Here is a 12270-nt window from a genome sequence, read left to right on the forward strand (position 1 = left end):
ACTCAAGGTGAACAAATGGCCAAACCAGGATTTGAACCCAGGTCCTCTGCCTCCAAGGCCGGGCTCCTTCCCCGATATCTCTCAGAGCCTCCACCCACAGAGGGGTGTCACCCCAGGTGTCGGAACCTGGCCCAGAAATAAATGGAGTTTAGGGTGGAGTTAGGGAAGGGACTGGCATAGAATTGTGGGATCCCAGACCTAGAGTTGGAAGAGACTCAGGGATACATGGCTCAACCCCTTCATTTTACAGAGAAGGAAACTGAGGCCCAGAGAGGCTAGGCAACTTGCCAAAGGGCCCAGAGATAGTCCAATCAGAGGCAGAATTTGAACCCAGCTCCTCCGCCTCCCGAGCCAGTGCTCCTTCTACAAGGGAGATTGTAGTGGGCTTCATCTGGGGGGCAGTTTTACCCACAGTCACCTGGGGCTGGGCTCAGCACATTTAAAAGACGCCCCCCACCCCATTCCCCTCACTGCTGCCCTTGGGAATTCTTCCCTATGTTGTCCTAAAGTCAGAATTTCTTACCTGGCATCCTGCTCATCATGACAATGATGATGGCATGAATACGGCGCTGCGGGTTCGAGGAGGACTTTCCATATGTCTCCTAATAATCCCAGAGGGGAGCTCCCCACCTGTGACCCTTCCCCAGTGGCGCCGATGAGGGATTCAGCAGAATGGAAGGAGTCCCCACAGAGCCCAGGAGAGCCCCCAGCTTGGACCCCATTGCCTTGTGGGACCCCTCAGTGACTCAGTATCCTTGTCTGTAAAGTGAAGGGCAATCATGTTTATACCCCTCCGACCTCATGGGGAGGAAAGAGCTTTTCAGGACACGGGATGGATATGGAAAGAGAGATACCAAGCTCTTTGTCAATTATTATTTTTTATACACGCCGTTCCCCGATTAGTAAACGGTCAGAAGATAGGAACAGGCAGTTTTCAGACGAAGAAATCAAAGGCATCTGGAATCATATGGAAACATGGTCTAGATCACTATGGATCAGAGAGATGCAAATTAAAACAGCTCTGAGGTCCCGCCTCACACCTATCAGAGTGGCGAAGATGACCAAAAAAGGAAAATGGTAGATGCTGGAGAGGATGTGAGAAGGCTGGGGCGCTGATCCACTGTTGGTAGAGCTGTGAAAAGATCCAACATTCTGGAGAGCAATTTGGAACTAGGCCCAAAGGGCTCTAGAACTGTGTGTACCCTTTGATCCAGCAGTGCCCCTGCTGGGTTTATATCCCAGATGTCCCCAGAAGAGAAAAAGACCTATTTGTACCAAAATATTGATGGTGGCTCAGAATTGGACATCAGCGGAATGCTCGTCATTGGGGAGCGGCTGAGCAAACTCTGGTCTGTGACGGGGATGGAATACGATTGTGCTCTGAGCAAGGACAAGCAAGATGACTTCAGAAAGGCCTGGAAAGACTTGGAGAGTGAAGAGAGCAGAACCTGGACTTCAACACCCTGACCCAGCTGGGTACCAAGCCGTGGTGTGGAGAGTGGAGGGAGGCCCACAAAGATGGTGGGCAGCGGCAGATCCCCTGGGGCTTGGGATGCCCAGAGGTAACAACCTATCAGCTGCCAAGCACCTACTGGTGCCAGATACTGTGGACGTAAAGACAAGAAGGCAGTGGCACCCACTGGAGGGTGGCAGGGATGGGAAGAAGGAAGCTTGCAGTTGTGTGGGGGATGGACACCGGCCCCGGCGGGTGGGATCCTGACCCCTCCCACTGCACTGAGGAGGAGACCCTGAGAGGCAGGGAAGGGGAGGGCCTTGTCCAAAGTCGCCAGGTGATCCCAGGGGAAGGGGGTGGGAGAGGGGTTAACACCAGCCCTTCTGCCTCCACTTGCTGGCCTGGGGCCCAGGCTCCTGAGAAGGCCACAGCCTGAGCTCACCCGTCCCACTGGCCAAAGGATGGACCCTGAGGCGGACTCCCCACCAAAGTAGAAGCCCAGCTTGGGCCCTTCCTGGTGTCTGGGAGGAGCCTGAGGGCAGCAGGTTTTGTTCTTTGGAAGCTCGGCCCCCTTCCCGCCTGGGCTTGCAGGGGCCATTGTCTGGCGGTCTGGGAGTTATAAATAAGCAGGGCCCAGCCAGGGGTGAAGGTCACATTCCAGCAGGCCTCATAGGGGGCGCGGGGTGGGATGCTGTGCTTGTAGTCGATGGTGTTTTCTGGGGGCACATGGTGGTGGAAGGGAGGCCGTGGCCACAGGGTTATCCGTCCATCTTTGAGGCCTTCCCTCCCCAGCCCCGGGCCCCCGGCCTCTGTGCTCCAAACACATTCCTGGAAGGCAGGAAGTGGAGGCTGGTTTCCGCCTTTTGTCCTGGAGTCTGTGCCCGCACCTCTGCACCTCAGTGGTCACAAAGCCCAGCGTGCCCTGCTAAAGAGTCCTCAACAGGGTTCTGGACAAGTCGGTGCCCAGATCTGCCCGAATGCCTTCCAGGATGGGGAGCTCACCCCCTCTCATCCCAGATCCGAGGTGAGCCCGGCAGGAAGCGTCCCAAGGTTTTGTTTCTCGTCCCAGGCAGGTTCTTTGTGGGTCACAGGCCCTGCATGGGCAGGGCCCGCAGAGCTCCGTCTCTTCCTTGGGGGCCCAGTGCCTGCCAGGGCTGTCTCTGCAAAATGAGGTCCCCTCCTTGTGCCACCTGTGATTCTGGGCCTCAGCTTCCTCATGTCCCCCCATTTGTGGAAGGAGGGGTTGGACCAGAGGTCAGGGGAGTGCCGGACCCCTCGGTGATGGGCAGACTTCAGCTCCAAGGCCACAGATGGGCTCTGTCCCCTTCCTTGCCCCCATCACCGCTCATGCCTTGGCACACCCAGCTCTGAGGACCCCCCCACCTTTCTCTGGTCCTTCTTGTGCCCTGATGAGAGTGGCAGAATCAAGCCATTTGAGCCCCCAACAGGGAGACTCCAGAGTTCTATCAGCCACATCAACTGGGCCCTCGTTGGTAATCACCTTGATCTTCCTTGGGGGCTTCTGTGTCTGCCTCTTAGGGCCAGGTTCCCAGCCCTTCTCTGCCCATCCTCCTCAAGCCCCCCAGGCCCCTCCTCCCTCTCTATGGAGGCCCCTCTTCTCCCTTCCTGACATGTGCCTGCAGTCTCCCTCTCCTCCTGCCTCCTCTCTACCAGGGCCCATCTCTACTTGTGCCGTGGCTTCCACCCTGCCTGAGGGAGGGTGGGCAGGTCACCTAACTTCTCTGGGGCCTCGCTTTCCTCATCCATCCAATGGAGGGTCGAGACAAGGTGATGGATGTCTAAGGGTCCATTGCCAGCCCTACAACAGGGCCCCTCATTGACCATGTAACCATTCGTGAAATGGGAGGAAAGGGCCTGACTAGACCATTGACAAGGTCCCAGACCTCCCAACTTCACTACAGGATTCTTTTTTTTTTTTTCCCCCAGTGAGACAATTGGGGTTAAGTGACTTGCCCAGGGTCACACAGGTAGTAAGTGTGTGTTAAGTGTCTGAGGCCAGATTTGAACTCAGGTACTCCTGACTCCAGGGCCGGTGCTCTATCCGCTGTGCCACCTAGCTGCCCCCACTATAGGATTCTTTAAAAAAAATTAATTTTTTTTAAAGTAATAAGGGGCAGGTAGGTGGAGTAGTGGATAAAGCACCAACCCTGGATTCAGGAGGGCCTGAGTTCAAATCCAGCCTCAGACACTTGACACACACTTACTACCTGTGTGACCCTGGGCAAGTCACTACTAGCTGTGTGACCTTGGGCAAGTCATTTAACCCTCATTGCCCCGCCAAAAAATAAATAAACATTTTTATTTATAGTTTTGGGTTCCAATTTTTATCCCTGCTTCCCTTCTTACCTTTCCCCCTCCCTGAGGTGGTAAGCAATCAGATATAGGTTATATGTGTGCAATTATGTCAAACATTCCCATATTAGTCATTTTGTACAAGAAAACTTGAAAAAAAGAAAACAAATGAAAGAATGTGACCAATAGCCTGTTGTACTCGGCTCCACCCATACCAGTTCTTTCTTTGGGGGAGAATCGTAGGCTCCATCCACAGTCCTTTGCACTACCTGCTTCTTAGGAACAAGTATGTGGGAGACGAGGAGACCCTGAAGTGAGAGACACAGAAACTTGCCTCCCCTAGACAAAGAAGGCAGCCTGGCTCCATGGGCTGTTTGCATCTGTGGCCTCCAGCCCAGGGAGTCCCGGCCCAGACACCTCTGCTGGGGGCTGGGGGCTGGGGGCACTCTGCAAGCCTCCCTCATCCAGGGCAGCTTCACCCTGGGCCTGGCAGCCTCCACACCCACAGACCCCCACCCACAGGGCTCTGGGTGGGTGACACTGCAACCCCGGTGCTGTGGAGGACAGCTCCTGGACAGGGAATCCCCGGTCCCTGATGATGGCCCATTGGCAGGATCCCTGTCCTTCCCACATGAGTCATGGGGCTTCCGGGCCTGGGGAGCACCCCCGCCCACCCCCGCACCAGCAGCTGGGGGCCTTCCAGGTTTGTTGAGCTCACTTTCCATTCTAATCTCTCCTCTAAACAAACACTGGGGCTGGCCAAGCCCACCCCCCGGGGGCGTGTGTGTGTGTGTGTGTGTGTGTCGGGGGCTGGGGGGCTCAGCTACTGGATAAGAAGGGTTGCCCAGAAACCTCCTTCCCAAGTGGCCCCCAGAGATGGGGATGGGGGTGCCCTTGTTCCCGTCACCCAGCGGGAGCGAGCATGTTTCAGGCATGGTGCCCAGGGATGCTGTAGTCCTCTACCGGCTGGGCTCCAATCCCACACCCATGACACCAGCCAAAGCATTTAAGGAAATCCATAGGAAGCAGAGTATAAACAAAACCCGGGTGCTTCCCCACAACTACTGTGCCTAATGCCGTGTGATGCAGACGTGGCCAGGTGGTCCAGCTCCTCATTGCCACTGCCCCGCCCCCACCCCACCTCCACGCTTCTTGCACTCTCATCCCAGCTTGGATACAGACTTGGGGGTGGGGGCAGGGGTTGTAAGGGGGTGGGGGCAGGGTTATTTTTCTCAGGGCTTGTAGGTCCAGGAAAGGCCTCTGAGCCATGTGATCCAAACCCCCTAATTCTGGAGAGGGGGAGGGACTTACCCAAGCTTCACCATCCCCCTTCTCCAGCTTCTTTCTGTGGGTTGTCTCCCCATTAGACTGGAATCTCCTAGAGAGCAGGGAGGGGCTTATCTTCAGTCCTTAGCACAGTGCCTGGCGCACAGTGGGTGCTTCTTAAATGCTTATGGACTGGCTGACTGACAGTGCTGAGGCCGAGACAAAAAGTGCCCAGGCTGCCCAGGAAAAGGAGAGGGAGGGGAAGCGGTTACTGCCACAAAGGTCTTCAGGCAAGTCTGGAGGAGAGATGACAGGGATCAGCACGGGGCCTCCCATGGGAAGGGGTCTCCATCCCTGCCCATCCAGCCTGTCTCTGAAGCAAACCCCCTTCTCTTACATCCTGGGTCTCCGGGGAGGCTGAATCTCCTTCCCAGGAAGCCCGTTTCACTTTATGAGGAAGGTTTTCTTTACCTTGTCCTGTGATCTCTGGGCCTCAAGTGAGGTCATGGAAAGAACTTCCAGACTCTAGGCCTCCAGACACCAAGCAAGGGTGGTTGTCACCACCTCTCCCACGTTCCCTCACCTCGCCCAGAGCCCCATTAGGATAGACCCCACCCCCCCCAAGTCCCTCTGTGGCCCCAGGGCGAGGTGAGGGGGCAGATCAGCTGTATCCCAGCCTTTTCTTTCTCCACAGAAAAGGTCAGTTCCTCAGCTGCTGGAGGGGGAATCTCTGAGGTCATGAGGCGTCCAGCTGTTTTTTCCTCTGTGTTTTTTTCCTGTCTGGCTTAGACATAGAAAACAAGTCTTCCTTTCCTGGAAACCACCCAAGGACAAGAAACACTCAGGGCTGACACATCAGGATCCAGAGCTTAGAGGAAACCTGGGGCTACCATTTTATAGATGACACCGAGGCCCAGTGAGGGGAAGGGGCTTGCCCAAGGTCACCCAGGCAGTGAACTTGGGCTGAGGTTCATGGCTTCTCAGTGAGATGTCATGGGGAAGATGCTCTGGACCCCTCAGGGACACCCCCAAGGCTGGAGGAGGCCTGGAGGAGGGTATATGGGCATGGACAGGGAGTCCAGGCATCCTTGGCACCGTTTGTAGGCAGGGGCACTGGCGCAGGGGCGGAGGACATCTCTGTGCCCTGTCAATGCTTCCCACTCTCTGCCATGAATGTGATGGGAGAGGGGCGCTGCTGGTTCCCAGCTCTGTCCACACTGCGTATTACCCTTCCCTTTGGGGGGGATTTGCAGTGGAAGCTCTCAGCTTGGAGGCCTGGAATCCTGGCTCCCCCGCCCCTGGCAAGCAGGTTCCCTTGTCCCCTCTGGGCCTCAGTGCTTTCTGAATCCCTCCCTCCACACGAGCGGGAAGCCTGCCTTCCTCACCACTCTCTCAGCCCCCAAGATCTCCGGGCTGCCACCGGCTGGGACCCTGCCTCACTGACAATGAAGACGTTTGTCTGCGACCGCTGCAGAGACATGACATCAGGCTGATCTGGCGACTGACACACAGGCTCCCTGATGGCAACAAAGAGCCCTTGTGCTGGGTGCACTCTCGGGGGGGCTCAGCCACCCACCAGGAGCCCTTCTGCTCACCCCTGGGGGCCAGCCCCCCGAGAGGGCATGGATCAGGGAAGTGCCAAGTGGGGGGGTAGACAGGGTGCTGACCTGTGCCAGGAGGCACTGAGGCTCCTCGGGCAAGACCCTTCACTGCTTGGAGGCTCAGTTTACCCATCTGTAAACTAACAGCGTGGTGCAGTGGAGAGAGTGCTGGATGGGGAAGCGAGTTGACTGGGTTCTACCCCCTGTTTGACCTCTTACTAGGCTGAATGACCTTGGAGAGGTTACTTCTCCTTTTTGGGGCTCGGTTTCTCCATCTGTGTAGCTCTAGTGCCCTATCCCTAGTATACACTAAGTGACGAATGACAGGGTTGTTTGGCAGAACAGCTCACTACCAACTGTTGCCAACACCTCCCCCACCCCTCACCCCCGGGCATCAGGACTTCAAGGAGGTCCAGACCATGGATGGAGAGGATGGGCCCCTCCCTTCCTGGATCCCCAACAGTCTGGGTCCACCCTGCTTCTCCATCATCAGCTGGACCACTTGGAAGGAGCCTGGGAGACTTGAACCTGGGACAGGAGACGATCATAGCCTGTCTTTGGCACCCCCTGCAAGACAAGGAGACAGAAATGAGACCAGGCCACATGCCAGAGGATGTTTACTGGACATGTGCCCAAATGCAGAATTCAGGGAAAGCCGCCTGCCTCCCAACAGAGACCCTTCCCCCTCCCCCACCCCCTCCCCAGCCCCAGAAGAGAGCAGTGTGAAGCCCCCCACAGCACCCCTCTCCCCCTGCCCCTGCCAACTTCCAAGGGACCAGGTGAGCCTCAGTTTGCTTGTTTGGAGCCCTACCATGACCTTTGCTCCCAGGGCTCTTGGGGATGAGAGATGGGGTGGCAACAGAATTGGGAGGGATCCGTGCCTGGTGGACCAGTGTGAGGGAATCCTAGCGAATATCCTCCATCTTGACAAAATGACAGTCATGAGCCCCCAGAGCTTGCTGCACGACTCACAGAAATGCCCCAAAGTTCCATAAGCACCTACTGTGTGCAAAGCCCTGGGATCAGAGCTGGAGAAAAGGGGAACTCCTTGGGGTCTGGCACCTTTTCATTTTCCCTTGCCTTGCTAGCATCCGGCACAGTGCCTGCCATGTGGCAGGGGCTCAATAGGTGCTCAAGGATTGGTTGGTTGGTGGCTGGTTGTGCCCTGTGAGGACCCTCCAGGCAACAGGCTGGGACCCCTCACCAAGCCCACTCCAAGAGCTCTTGTCTCTGTGCTGCAGCTGGGACACTGAACCAAGGGAGTCCCTTCAAAGAGCCTGTGGTCTGGGTGGGGAGAGATGTGGCCCCAGGTCATGCTGACACAATGAGGCACAATTTGATAGGGATGGGGGAGAGAGCCCACCAAAGGCATTTAGATAAACTGAGGAAGGAGAGGCCATTGTCAAGGGTGGTAGGAGTGCAGAGAAGACAAAGACCTTTGGAGGGTCCTGGAAGAAGGAGGGGAGGGGAGGGAGAGGGGGAGGAATGAGAATTCCATTCTGGCTCTCTCCCCTCCCCTCCAATTACATCAGATTTACTCATTGGTATCCATGCTCTTCCTGCCTCCCCATCCACTAGTCACCACCCCTGCCCCGGCCAGGCATAAAGCCTAGTATACAGTAAGTGGCAAATAAATGTTGACTCAGTTGGACAGAAAGCAGATGCTTGAGAGAGAGATTGTCCAGGGATAGGATCCCAGACTTGAGGAGCTGCTGGAGTCTCAGAGGTGAGGCATCCCCACATACCTACTCTGACACTCCCACAAGTGGTCAGACTTTGGGAAAGGGAGCCCACTGCCTCACCTGTTCCACTCTGGGACAGCTCTCCTGGTGAGGGAGTTTTTCCTGAGATCCAGCCATAGTGACTGACCCTCTTTACTCATAGCTCTGTCCTCTGGGGCCAAGCCAAACCATGCTGAGTCCTCTCCCATGTGACCAGCCTTCACCTACTTGAAGACTCTGACCATGTCATTTTCCCCCAAAGACCCTGGAAAAGCCACTTAATCTGTCTGCCTCAGTTTCCCCAATGATTGAAGACAATTCCATGCTCCTCTCCACTCATTCCTCTTTGCATTTATGACTGTATTTATCTCTCCTGCTACCACAAATAAGCTGTGAGCTCCCTAAAGACAAGATCCATATCTTCTTATATCTTCCCTAGGGCTCAGCTTGAGTGTGCTAAACAGTAAGAATGTAATAAATGCTTGTTTATTTAATGGATGGATGGATGGATGGATGGATGGATGGATGGATGGATGGATGGATGGATGGATGAATAGAAGGGTAGCTGGCTGGATAAGTGAATGGAAGGCTGGCTGGCTGGCTGGAAAGCTAGATGGATGGATGGATGGATGGATGGATGGATGGATGGATGGATGGATGGATGGATGGATGGATGGAAGGATGGATGGAAGGATAGATGGAAGGGTAGCTGGATAGGTAAGTGAATGGAAGGCTGGATGGATGGAAGGCTAGATGGATGGATGGATGGATGGATGGATGGATGGATGGATGGATGGATGGATGGATGGATGGATGGATGGAAGGATAGATGGAAGGGTAGCTGGATGGGTAAGTGAATGGAAGGCTGGCTGGCTGGCTGGAAAGCTAGATGGATGGATGGATGGATGGATGGATGGATGGATGGATGGATGGATGGATGGATGGATGGAAGGATGGATGGAAGGATAGATGGAAGGGTAGCTGGATAGGTAAGTGAATGGAAGGCTGGCTGGCTGGCTGGCTGGCTGGATGGAAGGCTGGCTGGCTGGCTGGCTGGCTGGATGGATGGAAGGATGGATGGATGGATGGAAGGCTGGCTGGCTGGCTGGCTGGATGGAAGGATGGGTGATAGATGGATGGATGGATGGATGGATGGATGGATGGATGGATGGATGGATGGACGGATGGAAGGATGGGTGGATGGGTGGATGGATGGATGGATGGATGGACGGATGGAAGGATGGACGGACAGATGGAAGGATGGGTGGATGGATGGATGGACGGATGGATGGATGGATGGGTGGATGGATGGATGGATGGATGGATGGGTGGATGGGTGGATGGATGGATGGATGGATGGATGGATGGGTGGATGGGTGGGTGGATGAATGGGTGGATGGAAGGCCAGGTGGCTGGCTGGATGCAGGCAAGCATTGACGCATGCATTCATCTGCAACTTTCCTTAATGAACTTCCCAGTTCTTCATTTACTACATGGGTGACTTTGGACAGGTCCCTTCTCTTCTTTAGGACTGGAGAAATGAAGGGCTTGGAGGAGATGCCCTCTGTGCCTCCTTTGCAGCTGTAGTGGTGAGATTTTTCAAACTTATTTTTCACTGAGATAGACTCTGGGTGTGTCACATACCAAGAATTATGGACAACAGATGGGCCTTCTGACTCAAAGACCGGCTCCCAGGGGAGAGGCTGACAATCCCAGATGATGGACCTATGGTCCAGTTGTTTGGGACAGAAATGGAGACAGGACATAGGACTGTTTTGAACTTTAGTGGGTCTGCTCTTGTAGGCTGCCCAAAGAAGATGGGTTTGAGCGAATGATTGACCAGATCAATTGATGAATAAGTCAGTGATTGAAGGACGGACGAATGAACAATGAATGGATGGACAGATTCTGAACTCAGCCCTGCCTGGATCCCCTCTGTGTGTGAAGCTCTTTGAGCCACTCCATGGCAACAACAGGATGGCTTGGAAAACGTCAGCAGACTTATGAGGAGGCCACATTTGCCCCTTGAGACTGTGACCCATCCTTTGACTTCAGCCACTGACTCAGTGGAAAAAATCAATCAGAGTCAATAGGTAAAGTGCAACTTAATGATTGATTAAGTGTGGCAATGCTGTGAGGCAGAGAGGGGCTGAATGGGGCTTCCTGGAGCTAAAGTTTCCAGCCACAATGGCCCCTGAATCTGTGAGAGGCACAGTTGACCTGTGCCTGTCTCGGAGTTGGGGAGGGAATGTGGGTGGAAGGAGAAGTATGCAGGGTCTTGGTCCCTGAACAAGGGGGTCAGGGTGAGGAAGGCCCCTTCTCAAGCTGACATCCTGTAAGAGCAATATGGCAGGGAAGGGATCACCATATCTTCCTTGCAAGGAACCTGGGAGACCTGTACCCTAGCCCACCCCTAAGGGAGCATGCCCTCTCCAAGGTCCTAGAAGAGCTGGAGAGTTGGGGGGGGGTGCTCACCTCCTCCAGAGGCAGCACACTCCACACTGGGACGGCTCTGCTGGCTCAGAAGGGTTTTCTGAAGTCTCCTCTGGATCTTTCACTGGCTGCTCCTGGCTCTGCCTTTGGGAACAGCAGAATAAAGCGCAGGGGATACTTCAGCCCAGCCACCTTGTATCTCCAGGGCCTTCTCTTCTCTTCACTGGATCCTGCCACAACGTGGCCCCTGGACCCTTCTCTGACCCTTCTCCAGCTGGCCAATGTCCTTCCTACACTGACCCCCCCAAGCTTGAAGGAGGCACAGGACTGGCCTCCTGGGGGAGCCCAAGGATTCTGGTGCAACCTTCCCCATCCATGCAGGGCCTAGGCCAGGTCGCCCCTCACCCCCATCTGGCTGCATCCCCCTTGTCGCTGGGCTCCAGGCCGTGCATTCCCAGCCCCCAAACAGGGCCTTGGGCTGCACAGTGGAACAGAATTGAGAGGTCCCATTGGCTCAGCCTTCCAGGCCTTGGGACACTCAGCAGAGCCAGAAGCCAAAGAAAGAAAATTCTTCCTGGGCCAGTTCCTGCCCATTGTCCTGGGCTTCTTAATCCCAGTCCTCATTTGACCAGCCTGGATGCAGAGATGGAGCCTTGAGTGTTTAGAACTTTCCAAAAATCAAAGCCAAAAGACACCAATAAAAGCCGCCCTCAGGCCAAACAAGGCAAAAGGACTTTTCAGAGAACGCAGGAAGCTGGAACTGGAAGAGATGAAGCCCTGGCTCCCAAGCCGGGGGCTCAGAGCTATACAAGGGCCCGTTCAGTGCCCAGCAAGTAAACAAGGAGACAGGCCTTCTGTTGCCAGAGTGCGCTCCACGTCTCCCACACCAACAGATGCCTCTTTCCCAAATAGAAGTAGATGTTTAGGGGACTAATAGAATACACATTCCTTTGAATGCCCCACTGAAGACAGGGGAGCCTTTTCTCTTTGTGTATTTTTAAATACACGCCCACACCTGTATACAGAGATCACACACACACACACACACACACACACACACACACACACACACACACACACACACACCCCTGTTCCTCATCTGGCCTACCCGGGGGCAGTGAGCACTGGCCAGGCCCATTATCAAAGGTATAGGAGCGCCCCTGTCCCACTTGCTGAGGGGCCAGTTTCCTACCCCTTCTTGGCTGAGCTAATGGCACACAGGCCCTCCTCCTAGATGCCATGTGTTGCTGCTGCCAGGGGCAGGTGAGGGCAGTGCCCAGAGCCCTGGGTTTGCAGTCAGAGGACCTGAGTTCCAATTTTCACTCTGTCCCTTACCCAGTCTGGGCCTTCGTCTCCCCATCTGTAAAATGAGCATGTCGGACTCGATAATGTCTAGGAGCTCATGTCCATGGGAATGGTCTGATGACTGTTGGGGTCACCTGGTCGGGTCACCTTGACCACTGTTCTCCCCCACCCTGTGTAT

General features: G+C 55.0%; 1 long non-coding RNA gene across 2 annotated transcripts; it reads right to left on the minus strand.

Annotated features, from left to right (window-relative positions):
- Positions 1-5665: 5665 nt before the first annotated feature.
- LOC122743775 lies at positions 5666-11222 on the minus strand. 2 transcript variants are annotated; one of them, XR_006355024.1, is made up of 4 exons: positions 10830-11222; positions 7052-7200; positions 6418-6549; positions 5666-5845 (listed from the first exon to the last, which is right to left on the minus strand). It is a non-coding gene; the product is annotated as an uncharacterized LOC122743775 (long non-coding RNA). The 2 variants fall into 2 exon arrangements; XR_006355022.1 differs by having other exon boundaries at positions 5666-6549.
- Between the last annotated feature and the right edge of the window lie 1048 nt (positions 11223-12270).

The sequence above is a fragment of the Dromiciops gliroides genome, chromosome 2 (genome assembly GCF_019393635.1).
Source record: "Dromiciops gliroides isolate mDroGli1 chromosome 2, mDroGli1.pri, whole genome shotgun sequence".
NCBI classification, from domain to species: domain Eukaryota; kingdom Metazoa; phylum Chordata; class Mammalia; order Microbiotheria; family Microbiotheriidae; genus Dromiciops; species Dromiciops gliroides.